Consider the following 24,083-nt stretch of genomic DNA (forward strand, 5'->3'; position numbering starts at 1 on the left):
CCTCCTGCACCCCAACCCCCTGCCCCAGCCCAGAGCCCTCCCCCTGCACCCAAACTTCCTCCCAGAGCCTTAGACAGGTGGGTGGTGGGGGGACTTGGACCCATTCTGGGCACCACCAAAAATTATACAAACCTGCCACCTTGGGGGATGTGGATTAAATACAGCAACGGGAGAACCCCTTATATCGGCATAGGTAGTGTCCACACTGATGCACTGCAGCCGTGCGCCTGAAGCCTTTTAAGTGCAGCCAAGCCCTAACTCGCATTGATTTCGGCAGGACTTGGCCACCTAAATACCGTTGAGGCTCTGGGCCAGAGCTTCTCAGTGGAATGGTGCCACAATCAGATAACAAGGAATTTATTTGGTTTGAAAACACATATAAGCTTAGGATCCCAGAGGGAAAAAAATAATCTCAACTCCACCCCCCAAATAAAGACACCCAAACCACCACTGCTCTACTGAATGTCTAGGCATCCATTTAAAAATCTCATGGGTGTTTTTTTACCACCTGTTGTTCACAAGTAACAGCTGAGGTGACTAAAAATAGAAGAGATTAGAGGAAACATTTTTCTGTGTTTCCATTTGTTTGTTTGCTTTGTTCACCTGACAGAACTTGTATGATCATCTCCATTGTTTTCCCTCCTTAGTCAATTAGGGCTTGTCTACATGGCTAGTTAGTGTGTGGCAAGGCAGGGTGTGAATGTACACCACGCTAGCCTGCAACTCACAAACTAGCCATGGTGGGCCCTGCTCCTGCCTGCTAGAAGTCCCCTGGTCCTCTCTCACGTACTCCCATCAAAACACACTGCAGAACTTTTAGGGTACATCTACACTGCAATAAAAAAGCTGCAGGACCAACGTCACTGCCCAGGTCAGTTGACTCAGGCTTGCCGGGCTAAAAATGGCAGTGTAGACGCTTGGGCTCTGACACCCTCCCCATTTGTGGGGTTTCAGGCCCTGCGCTCCAGCCCAAGCCTGAATATCCACAGTGCAATTTTTAGCCCCGCAGCATGAGTCCTGTGGGCCCAGGTCAGCTGACCTGGGCCAGCCACAGGTCTTTTATTGCAGTGTAGCAGGATGCAGGCAAGCTAGTGTGCTGTACAGTCACATCTCACCTTGCCACACGCTAACGAACCCTGTAGTTGAGCCCTTAATCAGGTCCCCCCTTGTTTGTGGGGGTCTTTCACATAGCAACTGGGAGGAAATATTTTTAAAAGTAGGAAAATGGGATTGTAAAACCTCAGAAATTGTCTTAGGAATTCCGGGCGAGGTGTAGTAACAAACTTCTTTTACCTCTTTCTTTTTTTTTAAATTGACCACCATGGATTTCAAGTTCACAGAGTCCCTTTACGGTTGAAAGTGCAATTTTGGCGCTTGAATTTATTGGCCTTGCAAGAACTCTGGAGTTAGAAATTAAGTGAAGGTATTATAAACCCCCTGCTTGCCATGTAAGTCATGGTAAATGTCTTCCCCCATACAAGCGATATGGCACAAATCTTTTAAACTAGGTCTCTGAGCTCCCACACAGATTATATGTCTCACACTCGCGTGCTGCTTATATAATGTCGCCCTTGCCAGTCCAGTTTGGTCTGGTCAGCTGAGGTTGTCCATCTGGTTCAGTAGCATTTATACCTGTTTGTTCTCAATACGGACTGGGACCAAACCCCCAACTCTGAGTACCCCTGATCTGAATATTGGTAGCCACAGCCATTCAAAAATTGCGAGCCACACCCCTGCAAAATCATGACATTGGCTTAAAAGAATCACAGGATTTTTACAAATAATAATTGTTGAGTTCTTTTTATTTGCCTTCTAGGTTTTGAACCTTCAGGATGCACTCAGGTCACATTTTCCTGCTTTTCTCTGCAACCCCGAGGGCTAGAAACCTCCTTTGCTTTAAATGAAAACAGAGATTCTTGTGAAATAGCAAAAAGAACAGGAGTACTTGTGGCACCTTAGAGACTAACAGATTTATTAGGGCATAAGCTTTCGTGGACTACAGCCCACGAAAGCTTATGCTCTAATAAATCTGTTAGTCTCTAAGGTGCCACAAGTACTCCTGTTCTTTTTGCGGATACAGACTAACACGGCTGCTACTCTGAAACTTGTGAAATAGCATGACTCCAGAAGCTGGGTCTTTAAAAAAAAACACCAAATATCATGAGACTCATGATAAAAATCATGAGCTGGCAACATGGTAAGCATTGCATACATGTGAGAGTGGGACAGAGTGAATAATGGATTTTTCAGTTGATGAGGTTGAACCGAAAAATCCAAATAATTCCAGTTCAATTGAAAGCAATTTTTTCCCTGAAAGTTTTCATTTAAACAAAAACAAAAACAAAAAAAAATCATTTTGAGTCAACTAGAAATGAATTTCTTTTCAAGTGTTCTTTTCAAATAGCTGTTTTGGGAGTATTTTGCCCTTTTTGGGGTGTTTTTTTTAAATTGGCCAAATGTCAACTTGAAACCCTGTTCAGAATTGAAAAGTCAAAACAAACGCTTTGGTACAAAACATTGACTCTTTTGAATAATTTTTTTTTCAACCGATACCTTCTGCAGAATTTGACCTGAATTCGACAAATAGCTTTCGGGACTCAGAAAATGCTTTTATCAATGAAAAACCTATTAATTGGAAAAAAAAATCATCCCACTCTATGCACGAACGTGGTTCAAACTCATAGCCTGATTCTGGATTTCACAGATCTGTATAATCCAACCCCCCTAGATCCAAACACTCACACTCTTTGCAGTCAGAACTTTAGTTTGCGGGATCTGCATTTTGCAAATGAACTGGGGACACAGGAAGCATTGGAACAGCCAAGAAATCCTAGGGGTCCTAAATCTGGACCCAGAATGGGTGTCTGGAGCCCCTTTCCATTTGGTTCTGACTCCACCTTGCTCAGGGAAAGCACTCCAGGAAAAAGTCCACTAGGATTTTTTTGGGTTGCTGGCTTGCTTACATCTTCCCATCATTCCCCTGCTAGGTCATCTCAAACTAGAACAAAACTCGTCTTTGCTCTGACAGCTGGAAACCGGTTTGATTCCCATACTTATTAGAACATGACTAGTGTGGGCTGGCTGAGGATGGCATCACTCTGACTGCATTACATTCTTCTGCACCAGCACGCCTCCTCTGCTCGCCAGTAGGCTTGGAAGAGCTGTGAAAGCAGTAAGCAAAGAGTTCCCCCCTCCCAAGCAAAGGGTGAGCTTGCCTTGACAGGCAGTCACTCGTAGAAGCTGCTGCTACTCCCAGTGTGTAGGCGCTCACAAATCAGGAAGGAGGGGAAAGTGATAGAGAAACAACAAAACCAAACACCCAAAAACTCCTCCAAAACAGCTGACGATGAAAGTGACCAGGAAGAAAGCAACTTGAAGGCAGCCGGAGGAGAAGGACAACGATTTTCCTAGAAACCTGGAACAGCAAATCTGTGAGTGTGTGATTGTAATTTGGTAATCTGTACTTTCTCTTTCTTCCCCTATTCAGATTTGTCTGGGAGCGATGTTCACAAACTCACAAGTGGGCGCAAAGCCAAGTTACATTTAGTTCCCTGAGAGGGGTGTGTGCGTGTGTGTAGCTCTGTCCCCAGTTCCTCTGTCCCCTGTAATTGCTGTCCCTTTGAGCTCCAGGATTTATCTTTGGTTTGGAGAGAAAAACTAAACATTGAGGGGATTGTGCTGCCGGAACATTGGACCCTGCGTCTGAGTGTGTGTGGGTGGGTGTGCGCGTGTGCACACACTCTAACGCTAATCCCAGACAGGGTGTAATTTCTTGCTGATTGTCTCTGTGTTGCCACTGTCCTAACCTGGATCCCTTTCTAAGAATAGGATCTAGGAGAACAGAGACCAGCTTTTGTCCTTCTCCGCTCACTCACTGCCGTTGTGGGTCTTTGTTATTTATGAAGGGGAGTGAAAACTGAGTGACAAGGTCAGCCAGGGGCTGCGTCAAACTGCCCTGCCTTGACTGAATAACATTTCCAAGTTCAATCATAAGGAGTGAGGTTTTAAAGCTCTCCCTCAAATGCACCCAACCGAACAGAAAGACCCACTTGAAAAACTCCCCTTTCATATCAACCTGCAGCAAGAGAGGTCCTCCCCCCCACTCCTACCACTGTAAGGGCAGGTTGGCAGCTCTGGGCAGCGTGATTGCAAACATGCCCTCGTCTCGCCTGGTAACTGGACATGGTGCATTGGGCCAATTATTGCCGTTGCTCTGCTGTCACGATCCATTGTCAGAATCAAGTTGGAGACCAAAGGAGGGAGAGACTGACAGGGTGTGGCGTGAGGCATTGGGCGCTGCTCAGGTCAGCGGGAAGGGGCTGGCTGGCCTGTCGATATTGGGTAGGGTGACCAGACAACAAGTGTGAAAAATCGGGACGGGGGTGGGGGGTAATAGGAGCCTATATAAGAAAAAGACCCAAAAATCGGGACTGTCCCTATAAAATTGGGACAGCTGGTCACCCTAATATTGGGATAGGCTGTAAATATTTAGCAGGTTGCAAAGCAGTGGCAGGTGCCACTCAGCCATGCCAGTGTAAACCGGGATGCGCAGCCCTGAAATTGGTGTGTGACTCCGGATTGATGCCAGTGTAAATAAGGGGAGAGTGGCTCTGTGTGGCTGTAGTTCTGCTGCACCCTTCCTGACCTGCTTCCCCCACCAGAAAATAAAACAATAATAAAAATAAACACGGGGTTTGCTTATCAGTTTCATTTCCTCTGCTCCTCAGCTGCCAGTTTAACCCCTGAACTCTCTGATAAGAGTGAAAGGTAAAGGCAGAAAATTGGTGGCAGCTGGAGTGGAAAATGCGGGAGGGGGAGAGGTGCCAGAGCAGTGGAGCTGGGGGAATGGGAGCAGACAGGAGGACTGGGGCAGTAGGTGAGCGAACAGCTACAGCTGTTTGGCTGGCCTCGGGGGGCGGCGGGATCTGTTCCTGCTTTCCCCTGAGACAGCAGGAGGAAGCTGGAACAGGATAAGGGGCAAGAAAGCAGATCTGTTTGTTGCCTCCACCTATGGCATCGTCTCATGAACCAGGACGATAAGCTTTTCAGGGCAGGGAGGGTCTACACCATGTTCGTGCAGCACCTAGCACATCCCTTTGATCTGCGAGCAGCTCTCAGTGTCCCAGTGAAGAAGAGGCCGCTAGGTACCTGAGACCAGTTCAGCGCAGTAAACAGGCAGTGGGAGGACAAAGCATATGTAACGACTGCCCGCTTGGCTGTTACCAGGATGAACCTAGACCCTTCAGATGAGAGTGAAGAGCATAAACTGCTACAGCTTGAGCTAAAGAGCTGACCCCCCTAACCAGCCACTGCAGTAGACTTGTAGCCTCCATGCATCAGGTACATAGAGAAACACGGAACTAGAACTGGGCAAAAGAATTCTGATGTATGTTTTTCTGTTGAAACTGAAATGTTTTGCAGAAATGTATTTGTTGGGAACGTTTCTGGGGTCCAGGATGTAACTGAGAGAGAAAGGCCACCCCAGAATATCCTGGTTGGGGGCAGGGAGAGAAGGAAAGGTGACAGAGATGGCCAGAAGAGCCTAGTGGTAGGGCACTCACTTGGATGTGAGATCCAGGTTCGAGTCCCTGCTCTCTCCTGCGAATCAGGCAGAGATGGGTGAAACAAACAGGTCTGCGTCCCTGTGCAGTTATTCTGCTACTGCTCAGTGCCGGAGCGCACACACACCCCAAGTGTGCCAGTAGCATCCCTGTCAAGGCTCCTTCCCCACTCTGAACTTTAAGGTACAGATGTGGGGGCCTGCATGAAAACTTCTAAGCTTAACTACCAGCTTAGATCTGGTCTGCTGCCACCACTCCCAATGTGCTAATTCCCTTCCCTGGGTAGCGTTGAGAGACTCTTCACCAATTCCCTGGTGAATAAAGATCCAAACCCCTTGGATCTTAAAACAAGGAGAAATTAACCATCCCCCCTCCTTTCTCCCACCAACTCCTGGTGGATCAAGCTCCAACCCCCTTGGATCTAAAAACAAGGAAAAATCAATCAGGTTCTTAAAAAGAAGGCTTTTAATTAAAGAAAAAGGTAAAAATCATCTCTGTAAAATCAGGATGGAAAATAACTTTACAGGGTAATCAAACTTAAAGAGCCCAGAGGACCCCCCTCTAACCTTAGGTTCAAAGTTACAGCAAACAGAAGTAAACACCCTAGTAAAAGGTACATTTACAAGTTGAGAAAACAAAGATAAAACTACCACACCTTGCCTGGCTGTACTTACAAGTTTGAAATATGAGCGACTTGTTCAGAAAGATTTGGAGAGCCTGGATTGATGTCTGGTCCCTCTTAGTCCCAAGAGCGAACAACCACCACAACAAAGAGCACAAACAAAAGCCTACCCCCCACCCCCCCAAGATTTGAAAGTATCTTGTCCCCTTATTGGTCCTTTGGGTCAGGTGTCAGCCAGGTTACCTGAGCTTCTTAACCCTTTACAGGTAAAAGGATTTTGGAATCTCTGGCCAGGAGGGATTTTATAGTATTGTACACAGGAGGGCTGTTACCCTTCCCTTTATAGTTATGACAGTCCCAGTGTACCACAACTTGGTGCGTCAAGAGCTAGGCTTGTAGGCGCTGGTGGGTGCCACTCACTGCTCAGACACATGGCCAAGGGAAGGAGCATTTTACTAGGGCTGGCAGGAAAGGGGATGGCTGCAAATATCCTAGGTGCAGAGGCTTAGACAATCACAGTTCAAAGGGAGCAATAATGGGTCTGGTTTGGGCCCGGGGGAAGTCAACGTGAGTGTCAGGGCCAGGAGCAATGGAAACTCCCTAAAAGCGGGGGGGCCCAATGGCACCCAAACCGTGGCTCGGTGCCCCCCATGCTTCCCCTTCTCCCTGAGCCCCATCCTTGAGACGCCCCTTCTCTCTGAGCCCCTGTCCTCGTGCCACACCTTCCCTCAGAGATCCTGCTCCCGTGGTGCCTCTTCCCCCCAGACACCACCCCCGCTCTCTCCTCTCCACCCCTCCTCGCTCGTCCTTATGGCCAGTACAGAGTGGGAGGGCTATCCCTCCCCCCGCCTCCCATTCCAGCGCCGCTGGTCAGGGCTCTTCAGGATTACGGTCTGCGTGCCCTCTCTCGTCTAGTCTCTATTCAAGCAAATAGGCGCTTTCAGGTTTCCAGGCCAGGCTCATCTTCGGGCTTGTCTTCACTGCAAGTGTTAGCACGAGCTAGTACCCTCAAGTTACTGCTCGGAGCTAGCCCCGCTCGAGTGAGAGCGACCACACTGCCAACCAACCCTGGAGCTACACAGCGTGACGGCTGGAGCGGCAGAGGGACTGGAGCAGCTGCTGCTGAGTTGTTGTAACTTCAGCTGTTGCCCCTCCACTGCCTTACTAGCTTGAGTATCAGCATCCCTCGAGCTTCAGCTCCTGGCCCCCCGCCAGCTGGCAGCCTCGCTCGTGGGAGTTTAAAGCACCATCTAACTCAAGCTAGAGATTTTTGTGTGTGGCCGGGTGTTGAGTTAAGGGTAACACTCCAGTTCTGACTTGAGCTGAGTTGTGAAGACACACCCTTAGGTGAGTGTCGCTCACTGGGGTCCTGCCACGGGGTGCGCTACTCACCGCTCCGTGACACCTCCTGCTGGCTGCTCTGGGGATTAGCTCTTTCAGCCTGACGCCCTCTTCTTGCAGTTCCTCGGCCCGTCGTCTCGCTCTGTCGCCCCCTCTCTGGCTCCTCAGGAGCTGAGCCCTCCGGCAACGTCACAAGAGTCCTGGCCTCCCCGGGTGCTACCACAGTCTTCCACGCCATCCCAGGTAGCCCTTACGTCCACTGCCCTGGCCGAGCCGCTCCCTCAGTGGCTTGAACAAAGAGACCTAGACAGTCTTCAAGTTCACGGCCCAGATTGTGCCACTCATTCAGGGGCTGCTAGGGGAACCCAGGCCTGCCCTCGACTGTGGGCTCCAGTCCCGGGGCCCTGTCTCCAGCAGCCAAGGTCTGTGTTAGCCCGAATCTTCCTGCCGCTCTCCTGGACTGCTTCCTACTTTGCCTATCCCAGGCTCACATCCTCTGCTGTTCTAGCCAAACCCCTCTTGCCTGTCTCCACTAGACAGACCCTTCCTCTTGGGGCCAAAGCTCCTTCTCTCCCTTATCCCAGAGAGAATGACCGCAGCCCTCTTCTCTGCAGCCCCTTCCGGCTACCAGCTCCTGGGTTTTATAAATGCCCTCACCTGTTCCTTCACAGGTGAGCGCTTCTCTTGGCCTAAATATCCCCCAGCTTGCAGCCTGATAGGTTAATTGGCCCGCTCGGCCTACGTTAACACCATCACAGGCCCCTCCACACCGGCTCTCTTCCCAGTCACTGCTGCTCCCCATAAGACCCACCCAGATAGGGTGACCAGCCAGCAAGTGTGAAAAATCGGGACAGGGGATGGGGGATAAAAGGAGCCTGTATAAGAAAAAGACCCCAAAATTGGGACTGTCCCTATAAAATCGGGACATCTGGTCACCCTACACCCAGACTTGTCCCCAGCTGTAACATTCAGCAGTCACTGCTCTGCATACAGCTCCTGGGTGGCTTTCGCTGCAGCTCCCGGCTCACCATGCACCTGCTTCTTCCCAACAGAGTGCGGCCCTTCCTGGATCAGCACCCTTCCCCGTAGCTGGTCAGGGGAAAGGGAAGTGCAGTGGGGAGGGTGCTGATGGGAGTTGTAGTCCCCTGCTTAGCAGATCCATCACACTTGCTCCTTATCCTGCTTTTGTTCCACACTTGGCTATTCTAAGGTGTGTCTCCCATTCTCGTGCTTTTTCGCAACACTCCCCCCCCACCCCCGAAAGTTCTTGTTTTCATTCCACACTCACAGACTCCTGTTTGGTCAAACTCTCAATTATCCAAATGGCTCGGTGTCACCAACGGGGTTACGGCTAAATGGGAACCTACATTAGCACACAGAACGTCTGCTAGTTCATTATGAAATAATAGTGGAGCTAAAATACCGTTCTGAAAAGAAATGACCCAAGTGCATGGAGTAATGCACGAGCCTCGCATTGCTTGTCTTAAATGGTTTTGTCACTTACCTATTCATTCACAACATTCAGTAATTCAAATGGGGCTTCCCGTCATCAGTGGGGATTAGCAATGTATTTTTATTAATAACCTCCTGCGCGCAACTATATTAAAAACTACTTTTAGCTTACTTTCTTTCCCTGGGGTGACTCGGCGGATGTACTGGGTCTTGCACTCTTCAACCTCTTTGCAATTTTACACCACTATCCTGTGGTCAGTTTCAGCTGAGTTAATTTTAATTTACACCAGCATAAACGAGATCAGAACAAGGCCCATCCTTTCTAACCAGGCTAATCAGTCCTTTAGTTTGCTGTTGATCAGGGACAAGCATTGACCCAGTTCTGCTTAACTGGAACTTCTGGGTAAGCTACCAGAGTTAGTGAATGCAGCATCGATGGTGTTCCACATTTGCAGGGGCAGCTTTTTTGTCTAAGTATCTTATTTCCCTTTCTGCTCCAATCTTCTGTCCACTTGATTATGAAATGACTTGGGCAATCTGCCATTCCCTCTGTGTTCAGAGGGAGCAATAAATCTCATCCCAGCTCTGAACAAACCCCCACGTATAATTACACGATAACATTCCAGAGGTGATGTACTTTGTGGCATGAAAAATCATCCACACTCTAAAATGTTCAGGGATTTCACTTTTCACTTCAACTAATAAAGCTGATGGATCCTTCCTCTGTTACGTACATACAGAGATCTTTGTCCTCCTTTCTCATAAGTTCATCAGTAAACAAACATTCCAATTAAATGAAGCATATCTCAGCATCTGGAGGGCGAAAGCTTTGTAAATGAGTCTTCTTGAGTCCTGGAATTATTCCACATCATCTTTCCATGCAAAAGGGCTAACGTACAGCAAGGGTTTATAGAGAACTGGAGAAGTAAGGCACTTAAGTATGTTTTACTAGTCCACCAATGATTTATTTCTTCCTGCCCATACAGAAGAGGAGATTATCTCTGGATAGTAACACAAGTGTAAAAAAAAAAAAAATAGGTTTAGCCAATCACTAAAGTTGTCACCATTTTTGTATTCAAGTCCCTTCTTAATGTTCACACCTCCCATGACGCCCACAGGAAGTGTATCAATCCATCATTATTAGAGAATATTAATTAAAAAATAAAAATTGATCGATGTGAGATTCCAATCGTCTTCCAACGAATAGTACCATGCGTCGTCCCACTGAAGTCAATGGAACTGACGCACGGTGCAGCTAAATCAGGGTATCAGAATCTGGCCCTAAGATATTTCTGTGGCAACTGCCTACATAGTGCCTAAGCACTGTTATCGGTCACTTTCCCCCAGCTTCCCTGCTTCTAGCACATTGTGAGGGCCATATAGCAGGGACCATCGCCCTGATATGCTCTGGACAGCACAATGCTGAAGTGTCACCTGCACAAATAGTGCTTGTACTATTTTTGGCATATGAAGAAAGAGGCCCCAAAAGACATTTTCAAAGTTTCCCCCCCACCTTAATGTTATTTTTTACTAGAGATGATTGAAAAATGGTGTGGGGGGGAGGGGAGGAAGGGTCACAAAAATGTTTTTGATTTTTTTTCTAATTAAAAATTCAATTTTTTACAAATATTTCTACGGTTCTATTCCATGTGCGATGGCAAGTCTGGTTGGGGCAGAGAACTTTTTGGGAGTCCCACAGCACGTTCGTTGTGAGCTCACATCATCAAAGGGCTGGGTGTATTGAATCTTTAACATAGTTGCCTTTTCTCCAAAATGTGGTCAGGCCTTGCTGTTAAATAATGTTATATAAAAAAAATTAAACATATTGACTACAAATCTCTCCCCCTCTCAATTGCTCACCCTTCATTCTCTTAACTTTTGTACCATAATTTCAAGCAATCATCATAGAGTCTTCCAGGGCAGACAAAACCTGGATTTCTAATGTAAACATCAAGCAGAATCCTTGATTACAAAGTCTTTCCAGCTTTCATTATGTCACAAAGAAGCATAAAGGTCACAAGCCCTATTTCCCCCCGTTTTATAATGTTTGCAAGTCTTAAATGACACTGAACTTCCTAATACAATAGAATGGCTTGGTTTACAGGCCAGAACTCTGCCACACAAGCTGAAAAGGGAATTTTATTACGCAGGTAGCTGTGTGGGTGGGAAGTTCAAGAGTCATCACAGCAGCAGTGACAGAAGGTGAGATGTTATAGAATAAGTATTGCTCAGAACAAGTGAAAGAGGAGAGTTGTTTTCATTGGTTCTGTGTTGAGTCAGTCAGATCCTGCTGTGTGGTGAGTTTCCAAGACTCATATCTTCCAATTAAATTAAAATAAACCAGATTAAGGCCACTTTGCTTCTGCATGAGAGTGTCCACACAAGGGCTTAATGCACTTTAACTACTCCACTTAAATTCATATCTTTTGTTAATTCAGATTAACTCTCCTTAGCATCCCTGTGCAGACAAGCCCCAAGAATCATGCTGTCTGGTTCAGGAATTAGAATAAAAGGGGAAAATGTGCCAGATCCAGATGCCTAGGGATTCCCCCTGTGTAGAAGCCCAGGTGGCACAGATCTGGCTCTGTATGCCCATCGCACAGCCTTTGATGTAAGGGGTTAATCAGTGCCAGTGTGATATTGATTCACGTGATGCAGACACCTGACCACTGCTCAGCAGTGCCCAGGCACCTGCAGGGTTGCAGCCTCTCTCTGGAAGCGTATCTGCAGCTGCCCACGCTCTTCCGGCTTGCTGCGATTTCGGTGCTGTAGTCACCCCTGGAGGTATTTATTGGGGTGCTTTAGGTTTATTTTACCAATCGCTTTTCAGATTTATCCGCTGATGAACGAGGGAAGAGGTGCAAAGTGAGGGACGGTTCCCCCCCCGAGACTTAGTGTCTTGGGATCCAGTAAGAACAGGTGTCAGGAGAGGCAGAGATGGGACAGCCCCAGAATCTGCCTGCCCAGACCTGTGGAGACTGAGTCAGTTCCTCTCCCTTTCCGGAGTAACAGGAAAAGATAAACACCGCGTGGGAGAGGAAGGAAGGGGACAACCTGGCATTCTGCTGCCATGGCCTGGCTCCACCGATTGGTCCAGCCACGCTATTTAAGCCAGAAGGAGGCACAGGAAGTTTGTCTGAGCAACAAGGTGATTTCCTGTTGTGGCTGCACCTGCATCGGACCCTGTTTGTGCCTGCCTCCTGACCCTAACCCCATTCCTGCTTCCTGTTCCACTCCTGTCTCCTGCCTCCACTCCTGTTCCCACCATGGTCCTGCTCCATGTCTGATTCTCCCCTCCCCTCCAGTTCCTGCCTGACGCCTCGCCTCCAGTCACTGGTTACCAGTTCCGACCCTGGCCTCCGGCTTCTGACCCTGACTCAGGCTCGAGCCCGGGCTCTGGCATTTGCCATCTGACCTTGGCTCTGACCCTCAGCTTCGATGCCTGGTTCTGACTCTGGCTCGACCCCTGGCTCTGGCAACTGGCTGTTGACTCTGATACCGACCCTTGGCTTCGTTCCCCGACCTGGACGCCTGCTCCGCCCACTAGACCTGACTCCCGCTCTGAGTACTAGGCCAGACCGCTTACATCCCGCTCCGTAACAGCGGGGAAGTACATCCAGGAACTAGTTCAGGCTCCTTGATTCATTGGAGCAGCCATGAAGCTGCTCCGACTTACATCAGTGGAGAGCTGATGTGACAGAGCCCCGCTCTGGCATCCCCTTCCCCCTCCAGCTCACTCCCAATCACCTCCCATCTCCCACCACGCCCTGCTGGCTGTGCGGCTCAGCATGTGAATGGCACGATGTGGATGGGGTGGAGCGGAGAATCCATCTGCCAGATGCTTACTGCAATGCTAGGAGACTCCTCCAGTGGCATAGACCCGGAGTAGAGTCCTCTATGCCACCCTAACGCCACCACAGGGGACATGGGGAGAGGAAAGGACATATGGCCAGGACTGCACCAATTCCTGGCTGTGATTCGAGGACTCCTCAAGCTGCTGTAAGTCACATTGGGCACCAGCTCTGCACACAGCAGCCCCGGGGTCAGGCAAGTGTCTAAGCCCCCGCCATGCGTCAGAGCCAGCGCTCCAGCCTAAGCTGCCTCTTCAAAGTGCTCTCTACCCAATAGTTTTTACAGTGCTAAGGAGAGCTGTGCTGACCCAAGTCTGTCGACCCAGGTGGGGAGGCTCACCTCCGGGGGCTGTATGTGGACGTACGCCTCGGCACCTCCAGCACAGCCTGTGCTGCGCGCAGTTTGGGCAGACCCCAGGCTCTGAGCTGGAATCCTGCGTGTATTTTCCCCCACCGTTGGGTCGTCATTCCTGTTAGTTCAAGGACGTTTGCAAAAAAGAACAGGCAGGGTCCTGCCGAGGCTCGGACTGAGTTTTCCCTACAGTAAATAAGTGACTTTGCGCTGTCTGGTCCTAATTAACCAAGCGAGATATGAAAATACTGGATGCTGGAGCAGCCCAAGTCTCTGGCAAAGGTCTGGGGCACTTGAAGTGTGCTCTTAACCCATGTACTTCAACACAGGCAGTCTCTGGAGCCCCGACCAGTGCTTAAAGCAGCTTTCTCTCTAAGGAAAATTGTGTGTGTGTGTGTGTGTGTGTGTGTGTGTGTGTGTGTGTGTGTGTGTGTGTGTGTGTGTGTGTGTGTGTGTGTGTGTGTGTGTGTGTGTGTGTGTGTGTGTGTGTGTGTGTGTGTTTCCCCTCCAGTTTAAATGAAGCCGGCATAAAGCCCATAAAGTGCATCCATTTAAAATCTGTAACGTAGAGCCACTGGAAAGTGCATTTACATTTGGCTGGAAGCATCCAGCCACGAATGCACCTGATGTCTTTTGTTGCGAGAAGAGAGCTTCCAGGCAGCTGAATGCAGGGCAGGTCAATGTCGGGAAGGGTTTGTTTTAGGTGAGACTCTTGTGCTTTCCAGCTCATTCAGCTGCGTCGGTTCTCTGAGCTGTTATGACTAATCTGTATACAAAGGCCAGGACAATGGATTCTGAACACATTTCATGTGCCACAGACTTTCCCTGCTCCAATATTTTCACCCCTTGTGTCGTTGATTATGCCCGGAATGTCACTCATTTACTATAGCAGAGTCAATGATCAAACGGAATTCACTAATAAATATAATGGAGCTGGGCCAGAGCTTCACCCTTCAGACTCTGTACTGAGCACATCCGAAGTCCAGGGGGTGTTTGGATCTAGGGTTCTGGTTCAGTCCATTGCAGGCCAGCTAGGCAGTTGGGCTTTGCATTCCCCAACTCTAAGGTATTTATTATATCACAATAGCACCTAGAGGCCCCCCACATAGTAATGGTCAAGACAGCGAAAGGGTGGGTGGGGAAATTGAGGCACGGCGCAGTGACATGATTTGCCTAAGGTCGCACATCAGAGTTGAGACGAACACCCAGTCTCCTGACTCCTACGCTAGTTCCCTATCCACCAGACTCCTGTTTACACTCCCCCATTTGCTCTGGGCCTGTCTCTAGCACACAGCCTAGCAGCCCTTCACCTCTCAAAATCAGGGGTGGCAGGTTTGTATAATCTTTGGTGGTGCCCAGAATGGGTCCAAACCCCACCACCCCTCCGCCTCCCCACACCTGCCTAAGGCTCTGGGAGGGAGTTTGGGTGCGGGCTCTGGGCTGGGGCAGGGTGTTGGGGTGTAGGAGGGTGCAGGCTCTGGGAGGGAGTTTGGGTGCAGGGTGGGGTTTGGGCTCTGGGAGGGAGTTTGGGTGCGGGCTCTGGGCTGGGGCAGGGTGTTGGTGTGTAGGAGGTTGTGCAGGGTGCAGGCTCTGGGAGGGAGTTTGGGTGCAGGGTGGGGTTTGGGCTCTGGGAGAGAGTTTGGGTTTGGGGGGGGTTGGGATGCAGGAGAGGGTGAGGGCTCTGGGAGGGAGTTTGGGTGCAGGGGGGGTGCAGGTTCTGGGTTGGGGCAGGGACATGGGGTGCAGGAGGGGGTGAGGGATGCAGTGCTTACCTCAGGTGGCTCCCGAAAGCAACCCGCACACCCCTCTGGCAGCAGCTCCTAGGCAGGGGGGGTATCCGTGCACCGCTGCCCACAGGCACCACCCCTGCAGCTCCCATTGGCCACAGTTCCCGGCCAGTGGGAGCTGCGGAGTTGGCGCTCAGGACGGGGGCAGCGCATGGAAACACCCCACCTCCCGGGGCGGCAGGGATGTGCCTGCCACTTCTGGGAGTGGTGCGGAGTGAGGGCAGGCAGGTCGCCGCCTTACCCACGCTGCGCTGCCAGTGGTGGCGGCGGTGGCCGGGGCCCCTGGGCCCTTTTAAATCACCCTGGGGTGGGAGACGCTCTGGGGGAGGTGCATGGGGGCGGCAGGCAGGGCCGGGGGAGAGACTCAGCCCCAAACATTGGTGGAGTCGGGCCCCCAGGGCCTGAATATTCCTGGAGCACGGGCACCAGAGGCCCATATAACTCGCCGCCCCTGCTGAAAATGTTGGTGAGCTTTGGGACCAACACTCTCCCTGCTCCCACTGGAGGGGTTTACAGGGCTGCAGGTCCAGCTTTGCACCTGGTGTTGCAGTTACTTCATTAGACCCTTTGAGCTCTTGGATAGTTCCACCCCCACCGGTCACAGAGCAGGCCTCGTGTGTGTTCCCAGACCAGTACTGCCTGCTGTCTGGCAGAAACCCATGGGCATTCCACTGCTGAAATGAAGGGGGAGTGTCTGGCACTGCCTGAAAGACACTTGGCTGGAAGGAGTTGTTATTCCGTGGTCTGTGTGAAAGGAGCTAGTGGTCTCCTTCCAGTCCGTAGCCGGCAGCTGCCCACATCACACAAACCGCCCCTACAATTGGCACTATCTGGCAGCGTCAGCAAAGAAGCTGAGGGAACAGCTCTCTGGGTCGGAGAAATGTAGGGACCGTCGGACACAATACAGAGCTCATTGCTTACTGTGCTCCCCCAGGACGGGGGAAGCACACTGGCGGGAGCGGTAGGCCTGGCTACCCTGTGCTGGCCCTGTTCTGTGGAGAAACTTTGGGTTTTATTCTCCAGGGCTGTCAATCCAGCATCACCAGAGCTTTATCCAGGCAGATATCTGCACTCAGACATCGCCCAAGCATTAGGGGTCGCTCCATTGTGCCTTGGGCCAGGAGGTCATGGTTTTTAGAACATCTGCTTGGTTGGGATTCTTGCAGCGCTTGCTGCGATGGCCACATTGTCCCTGCCTCGCCTGCTCCCTCCTTCCCTTTAACACGTAGTCCTGCCATGAGTGCAGGGGACTGGACTAGATGAACTCTTGAGGTCCCTTCCAGTCCTATGATTCTATGATTCCCGCAAATGCTCAAGGAGCCCCAAACTGGCTCTGTGCATGGAGGAGACCAATACCCTTTCCTCTGGCTCCCGTGTTCCATGCATGGAAGGAAAGTCCCTCACCTCACTTCTTGAGCATGGGAAGGGAGGGCCCCATAGATAGGTCCTGATCCCAACTTCCCTACAGCTCCAGGCATGGGGGTAGGTCTCTTCCATACCCAAGCCAGCTGCTTCACTCCTGTGGAACTGAGCACAGGAGGAAATAGCTGTCTGCTGCTGCCCCCAAGCATCTCCTTACTTCATGGCACATCTGCAGCCCCCATTCTCCAAGGTGCCCCGGTAGCAGAGGGAAAGTTCTTTTAAACAGTAGAAAGGGTTGAGGCATTTTACTAGAGGTGGGACTTGGACATCTCAGCTCTCTGATAACACCCCAGGGATGCCATTTCAGTTTTTGGTAGGCTACCCAGACACCTGAAAACTCTAATTTTTTTGGCCGATAACTTAGCAATTAGCTGACAGAAAGAAAATTAAATAATTATTAGACCCTCTCAGCTCTAATACAAACATGTTCGGACATCTTGTGGCAAAGTCATTAAAGGGACCCTGGTTAGGTTTAAAATTTTAATGTATATTCTTACTTTGTTACTAACTCTGTGGAGAGAGAGACCCTGTCAGGACTCCCGGGTTCTATTCCAGTTCAGGGAGAGGAGTGGGGTCTAGTGGGTTACAGTGGGGGGCAAATACATCTGGGTTATATATAAGAACATCAGAATGGCCATACGAAGTCAGACCAATGGTTGATCTTGCCCAGTATCCTGTCTTCCGACAGTGGCCAATGCCAGGTGCCTTTGAGGGAATGAACAGAACAGGCAATAATCGAGTGATCCATCCTGTCCCCCATTACCAGTTTCTGGCAAACAGAGGCTAGGGACACTTCAGAGCATGGTGTTGCAACCCTGCCCATCCTGGCTAATAGCCATTGAGGGACCTATCCTCCATATTATCATCTAGTTCTTTTTTGAACCCTGTTATAGTTTTGGCCTTCACAGCATCCCCTGGAAATGAGTTCCACAGGTTGACTGTGAAGAAATACTTTATTTTGTTTGTTGTAAATCTGCGGCCTATTAATTTCATTGGGTGACCCCTAGTTCTTGTGTTATGTGAAGGAGTAAATAACATTTCCTTATTCAATTTTTTCACTTCATTCACTTTTATAGACCGGTATTATATCCCCTCTTAGGGCACGTCTTCACTACCCGCCGGATCGGCGGGTAGCAATCGATCTATTGGGGATCGACTTATCGCGTCTAGTGAAGATGTAATAAAATCGATCTCCGATGGCTCTGCCGTTGACTCCAGAAATCCATCGCGGCAAGAGGCGGAAGCGGAGTCGACAGCGGTGCGGCAGCGGAGTGGCAGAGGTCGACTCGCCGCCGTCCTCACAGCCAGGTAAGTCGACCTAAAATACGCAACTTCAGCTACGCTATTCTCGTAGCTGAAGTTGCGTATTTTAGGTCGACTCCTCCTCTCCCCCCTCGTAGTGTAGACCTAGCCTAAGTCATCTCTTTTCCAAGCTGAAAAGTCCCAGTCTTTTTAATCTCTCCTCAGATGGAAGCTATTCCATACCCCTAATCATTTTTGTTGCCCTTTTCCAATTCCAATATATCTTTTTTGAGATGGGGCGACCACATCTGCACGCAGTATTCAAGATGTGGGCATACCGTGGATTTATATAGAGGCAACATGATATTTTCTGTCCTATTTTCTATCCCTTTCTTAATTATTCCCAGCATTCTGTTCGCTTTTTTGACTGCCGCTGTGCATTGAGTGGATGTTTTCAGAGAACTACCCACAATGACTCCAAGCTCTTTCTCTCGAGTGGTAACAGCTAATTTAGACCCCATCATTTTATATGTATAGTTGGGATTATATTGTGCCATGTGCATTACTTTGCATTTATCAGCATTGAATTTCATCTGCCATTTTGTTGCCCAGTCACCCAGTTTTGTGAGATTCTTCTGTAGTTCTTCGCAGTCAGCTTTGGACTTAACTATCTTGAGTAGTTTTGTACCATCTGCAAATTTTGCCACCTCACTGTTTTCCCCTTTTTCCAAATCATTTATGTTGAATAGGACTGGTCCCAGTACAGACCCCAGGGGGACACCACTATTTACCTCTCTCCATTCTGAAAATTGGCCATTTATTCCTACCCTTTGTTTCCTATCTTTTACGTGGAGCGCCTGGCAATGCTTTCAGGATCATCTAATGATCCTTAGCCTTTTGTTATCTTAATCACCCTGCCTCTGTTTATAAACAAGCTTCCTGCCCCCAAGGGCGGAAGCTGGGAGCAGCCCAGAAATCATCACATTTCACATTCAGGGTGTGCTGCTGTTAAGAGCTCCATCTGAGGCCAGAACAGACTTCCAGTACGAAATTCGGGCGGGGAGGGCGCCCCTGAGTGCCCAACAATGGGTATGCTCTAGATACACCAACAACACTAATGTGGGGACCACCAGAGGCCACAGACGGCCACGCTGAGCCCCCAGTGCAGGGCCAATATCCTGCTGGACATTTCACTGCTAGGGTTGCCAACTTGCTAATTACACAAAACCGAATACCTTTGCCCTGTCCCCTTCCCCGCCTGAGGCCCTGCCCCTACCCCACCCCTTCTCTGGGGCCCTGCTCCCACTCATTCCATCTCCCCCCTCCATCGCTCGCTCTCCCCCACCCTCACTCAGGTTGGGGTGCAGGAGGGGATGTAGGGTGCGGGCTCTAGGAGGGAGTTTGAGTGTGCGAGAGGGCTCAGGGCTGGAGCAGGGAGTTGGGGTGCAGGCTCTGGGAGGGAATTAGGATGCAGAAGGGGGTTCCATCCTGGGGCACAGGGTTGGGGTGCGGGAGTGGGTTTGGGGTGTGGGCTCTGGCTGGGCAGCGCTTACCTCAGGTGACTCCCGGTCCATGGCACAGCGGGGCTAAGGCAGGCTGCCTGCCTGCTCTGGCTCCACACGGCTCCCTGAAGCAGCCAGCATGTCAGGCTCCTAGGTGGAGGGGCCAGGGAGTTGTGCACACTGCCTGCGCCTGCAGGCACCACCCCTGTAGCTCCCATTGGCCGCAGTTTCCAGCCAATGGGAGCTCCAGTGCCGGTGCTCAGGGCAGGGGCAGCACGCGTAGCCCCTGTGGGCACCCCTGTGCCTAGGAGCCGGACCTGCTGGCTACTTCCGGGAGCCATGCAGAACCAGGGCAGGCAGGGAGCCTGCCTTAGCCCCATTGCACCACTGACTGGACTTTTAGTGGCCTGGTCTGACTGGAGCCACCAGGGTTTCTTTTCAACCAGGCGTTCCAGTTGAAAACCAGACGCCTGGCAACCCCACCCACTGCGGAGAGCTCTGTGGTGACCCAGTCTCCTCTGTGATAACATCTTGCACAGGTGAAAGGAAACTCACACTCCTCTCGTGGGGTTTCCCCAGCATGAGGCTGGGATGGGGTTTGCCCTTTGTTGGCCAATCAGTGCGTCCAGCCCCCCACAACCCGGGGATTCCTCCAGATGGAGGCCCTGTGCCTCGGCTGTGCTACCAGGGGCCTCCCCAAATGCTTCTGCCCTTGGATCTTCCCCTCAGAAGTTTTCGACACTGAGACCAGGAGTTACTAGTGCTTGTTAGGGCCTGAACTTGCTCCATGGAGTCCATGCTACAACTCCTGCTGATGGCAGCAGGGGCAGAGCTTGAGGTTTCCCCTTTGGTTTTTGTCCCCTCTGCCTGGGGAAGCAGAGGCAGCCATCTGGGGCTTCATGCGCCACCTTTCTCCAGTGACTCCTCACGCCGCCTTCTTCATGGAGCAGACTGGCAAACGCTTTTAAACTCGAGTATCAGAGGGGTAGCCGTGTTAGTCTGGATCTGTAAAAAGCAACAGAGAGTCCTGGGGCACCTTTAAGACTAACAGATGTATTGGAGCATAAGCTTTCGTGGGTGAATCATAGAATCATAGAATATCAGGGTTGGAAGGGACCTCAAGAGGTCATCTAGTCCAACCCCCTGCTCAAAGCAGGACCAATTCCCAGCTAAATCATCCCAGCCAGGGCTTTGTCAAGCCGGGCCTTAAAGATCTCCAAGGAAGGAGACTCCACCACCTCCCTAGGTAACGCATTCCAGTGTTTCACCACCCTCCTAGTGAATTTTTTCCCCCTAATATCCAACCTGGACCTCCCCCATTGCAACTTGAGACCATTGCTCCTTGTTCTGTCATCTGCCACCACTGAGAACAGCCGAGCTCCATCCTCTTTGGAACCCCCCTTCAGGTAGTTGAAAGCAGCTATCAAATCCCCCCTCATTCTTCTCTTCTGGAGACTACACAATCCCAATTCCCTCAGTCTCTCCGCATAAGTCATGTGCTCCAGACCCCTAATCATTTTTGTTGCCCTCCAATCATTTTTGTTGCATCTGACTGCGTCTGACGAAGTGGGTATTCACCCACGAAAGCTTATGCTCCAATACATCTGTTAGTCTTAAAGGTGCCACAGGACTCGCTGTTGCTTTTTAAACTCGAGTGAGCCATGACCCTCCGTAAGGCCTTGATAAACACTGGGCCAGACTCGCAGAACAAGGGTCGAGTGCTAAGCAATGTACAACATGTACGGTAATCCAATCAGAATGTCTTCCAAATGTCAATTGTCCTTACAACATTCCCCTGAGACGGGTAAACTGAGGCACAGCGTGGTGAAATGGATTGCCCAAGCTTACGGGAGCTATTGAAATGCAGCCATCTCTGGGGGTGGGGATGGCAGATGTTTAAGGGCATGCGGCCACCGTGCACATAATTTTAGGACAGGTCATGAACAAAGAATACTGTAGCCATCCAAAGCCGAGCACAGCATTTTAAAAGACAGTCATTTGCCATGATATGCCTGGGGAGTCTCATCTAAAACTACCAATGGCTTTTCTGCAGGTGGCAGGGTGGGGAAGGGCAGGGGAAGGGGGTTGGAGCACAGAGCATAGGCGCGTTGGTAGAGCGCTCTCCTTTGTTTGCTGTGTTTTGTCTCCAAGAGCAGATCAGCTTCCACTACATTCTGTTGCAGAAAAACAAATCCTGGGTTAAATGTTTAAAAAAACAAGCAAACAAAAAGCCAACAACAAGCAGCATATGGTCCTTAAAATTCCACTTTTCATGGAGAGTGGAAGTGCTCTTTAGAATGGAAATCTACGTTATTCCAAGCAGGCACTAAACAGTCTGCAAAGCCATGAGCAAAGCCCTCCTCCCACGGTGCTGGAAGCCGCCCAGGCCCAGCCCTTTGCAGGTGCTTGCAAGGGAGGAGCCTTAGCGGCCGGGTCTGGCTTATTTCAAACGTGCTTCCTTGGCAAGAGGTGAGGTCTGAGCACAGGACTATCACCCAGGGGCTCCTGCATGTTCTGATTCCAGACCCCTGCTCCATGAGGGAGCTGAGCTCCACTGGCCCATCCCACAGCCTGCCTGCCTGGACCTCCACACTGTGCGGGGAGCCCCGGCAGAGCTGAGCTGCACTGCCCAGACATTGCCTCCTCCTTCCCTGCTGCAGAACTGTACCTGTTCCACCAGCTCCAGGCTCCCCGTGTGCAGGGTGCAAGATTTGCTCCTGTGGGCAAGTGCCAGCCCCAGTGCATGCTGGGGAATTAGAGGGCAGGGCTTTGGCAGGAGGTGGGGGTGGGAATTAAGAAGGAGAGCAGCAAAAAAGAACCAGATTCCCCTCTCCCCTTCCCCTGTGCCTGTGAGATTGCTGGACCGACAAAGGCCTCTGTTCAGTTTTGGGAGTGGGGTGTTTAATGCACTCTGGCCACTGAAGTCAATGGAAAAATGTCCATCGACTTCAATGAGCTTCGGACCAAGCCCTCTCGAACACCCAGGGCCAGGGTCCGACACCTTTGCTCACACTGAGAAGCATCTCGCTGTGCTGTTAGTCCCAACGAAACAAATGGGGCTGTTTGCAGAGGGAGAATCTGTGTCCAGCCAGCCCGCATTAAGCTCAGCACCCATGGTGCATATGCTCCCCCTGCACTGCCGCTTGGCCTTGGGGGCACTCTTGCTCGAAAGCAGCCCAAAAGCCAGCTGCCGCCAGAGACGCGTCTCACCCCTAGCATTAGAGTCTGCTGGGTTTGTTTGTAGTGTACGGCGCCAGATAGGAGCTACAGAGCAGGGAGAGGAAAGGGCTGGTGGGGGTCAGTTCCACAGTGCCACTTATTCCTTTGCCTCTGTCGGAGGAACGTGTCTCCCAGTAGCTCACCCCAGCTGACAGTTCTGTGCATGCAAATGCAAGTGAACTGCATTGCACCCTGCAAGGATCTGTAGAGGTGCAGAGCAGCGGCCGATAGCCAATTGTTGGGGAGAAAGGCTGAGCAGCAGGGAAAAGTGCAAGGCCCTCTGGGTAGGATCTGATTGGTTTATTGGAGAAGACAGGCACCCTAGCGTAGAGAGATGAGAAGGGACCTGAAAATAGCCAGAGGTAGGGAGGCTGTTCCTGTTAATGAAGCCAGTGCAGAGATTAAGCTACTGCCCCCACCCTCTCAACTGTGGAGGGGCCCAGTGGGAACAGAAAGAAAAGGGACAATAAGGGTAAGAAACTGGCTCCAGGAGGTCACATAGATAGTGGGGTTTGTGGTGGGTGGATAAGTCCATGGAGGGTCAGGGAGATGAGGTCACATGGGGAGTGGGGGAGGTGGATAAGTCTATGGAGGATCATGGAGATGAGATCACATGGGGAGTGGGGGAGGTGGATAAGTCCATGGAGGGTCAGGGAGATGAGGTCACATGGGGAGTGGGGGAGGTGGATAAGTCCATGGAGGGTCATGGAGATGAGGAGGGTTTCTGAAATGGACAGGAAGAAAATGAAGGTTTTCCCATGACAAAGGCAATGAGCTACTCCTTCCAGGTACATTAGAGAAAATGAGTCATTGGACAATTCAGACAATTATTATTATAAAGCATTCACACGTGCACTAGATACTTCACAGGAGACACAGGAGAGACAGGTGCTTGCCCTGAATAGTTTAGAATCTAAGTGCTGGACTTGCCCAGAGGGAACATACCCCTGGGAAGGAGATGGCTGGGAAGGGACACAGGCTACCGATAAGGCTCTGCAGATGTCAGGTTAGACAGACATATGTCTGGATGGTATGGATTTTTTATATGCCTCATTTTGGTAGGGGACTATGCCGAGGTGAGAATTTTTGGGAGCGAATTGAATGAGGAAAGGGTGGAGTGCAGAGAAACAGATTTTGGGTGGCCATTGCATGGAGGAAGGCACAGAGATGTTAGACAAAAGGAGCATTGAGGATAGTGCCCTTGGTGGAGCAGTGTGTTGGGGTGTGGGGGGGAGGAAATCGCAAGGAGGGCAGGTTAGAGATACAGGCAGGGGGTGTCTGATCAAGGAGAAGAGGTATGAATAGGATGCACAGCATGATAGAGGTGTGACCCGGAGAGGGGGCTGGAGGTTGGACGGGGACTTGAAGCAACAGGCAAGAATTATTTCGGAGTGGGTGGCATGAGGCGAGGTCAGTGTCAAAGGGACCCAAGAGGAGGAGATTGCAGGGGAAGGGCTCATTGAAATTGCAGGGAAGGACTTGGAGAGTCCAGAAAAGAAGGAACCACAGGACTTGAAACAGGAGGAGACGGTAGCATGGCTGAGCGTTCTGTCCAAGGAGCAGTACTAGTTGAGGGAGATGTGATGGTGGCTGCAGCAGGCAAGAGTGGCCAGATCAAAACAGCCTGAACTTTGGGAAAGTCGGGATCTAACTTTGCAGCCTGGGCCCAGCTCTCTATAGTCGGTGGATTCAGAGAACCGGCAGCTGTAAGGGTAAGGCAGGCTCTGTAGTC

At 50.6% G+C, this 24,083-nt stretch overlaps 1 protein-coding gene across 3 annotated transcripts in view; it reads left to right on the forward strand.

Annotated features, from left to right (window-relative positions):
- Nucleotides 1-3,083: 3,083 nt before the first annotated feature.
- Nucleotides 3,084-24,083, forward strand: part of P2RY2 (purinergic receptor P2Y2) — a 39,606-nt gene continuing 18,606 nt past the window's right edge. Inside the window, exon 1 of one of the 3 annotated variants that reach the window (XM_042850559.2) lies at nucleotides 3,084-3,431. The gene's annotated coding sequence lies outside the window, so the exon portion shown is untranslated. Of the gene's footprint in view, nucleotides 3,432-17,446; nucleotides 17,697-24,083 lie in introns of those variants that run through there. The other 2 variants (XM_005310703.4, XM_065581776.1) reach the window with 2 other exon arrangements.

The sequence above is a fragment of the Chrysemys picta genome, chromosome 1 (genome assembly GCF_011386835.1).
Source record: "Chrysemys picta bellii isolate R12L10 chromosome 1, ASM1138683v2, whole genome shotgun sequence".
Classification (NCBI taxonomy): Eukaryota; Metazoa; Chordata; order Testudines; family Emydidae; genus Chrysemys; species Chrysemys picta.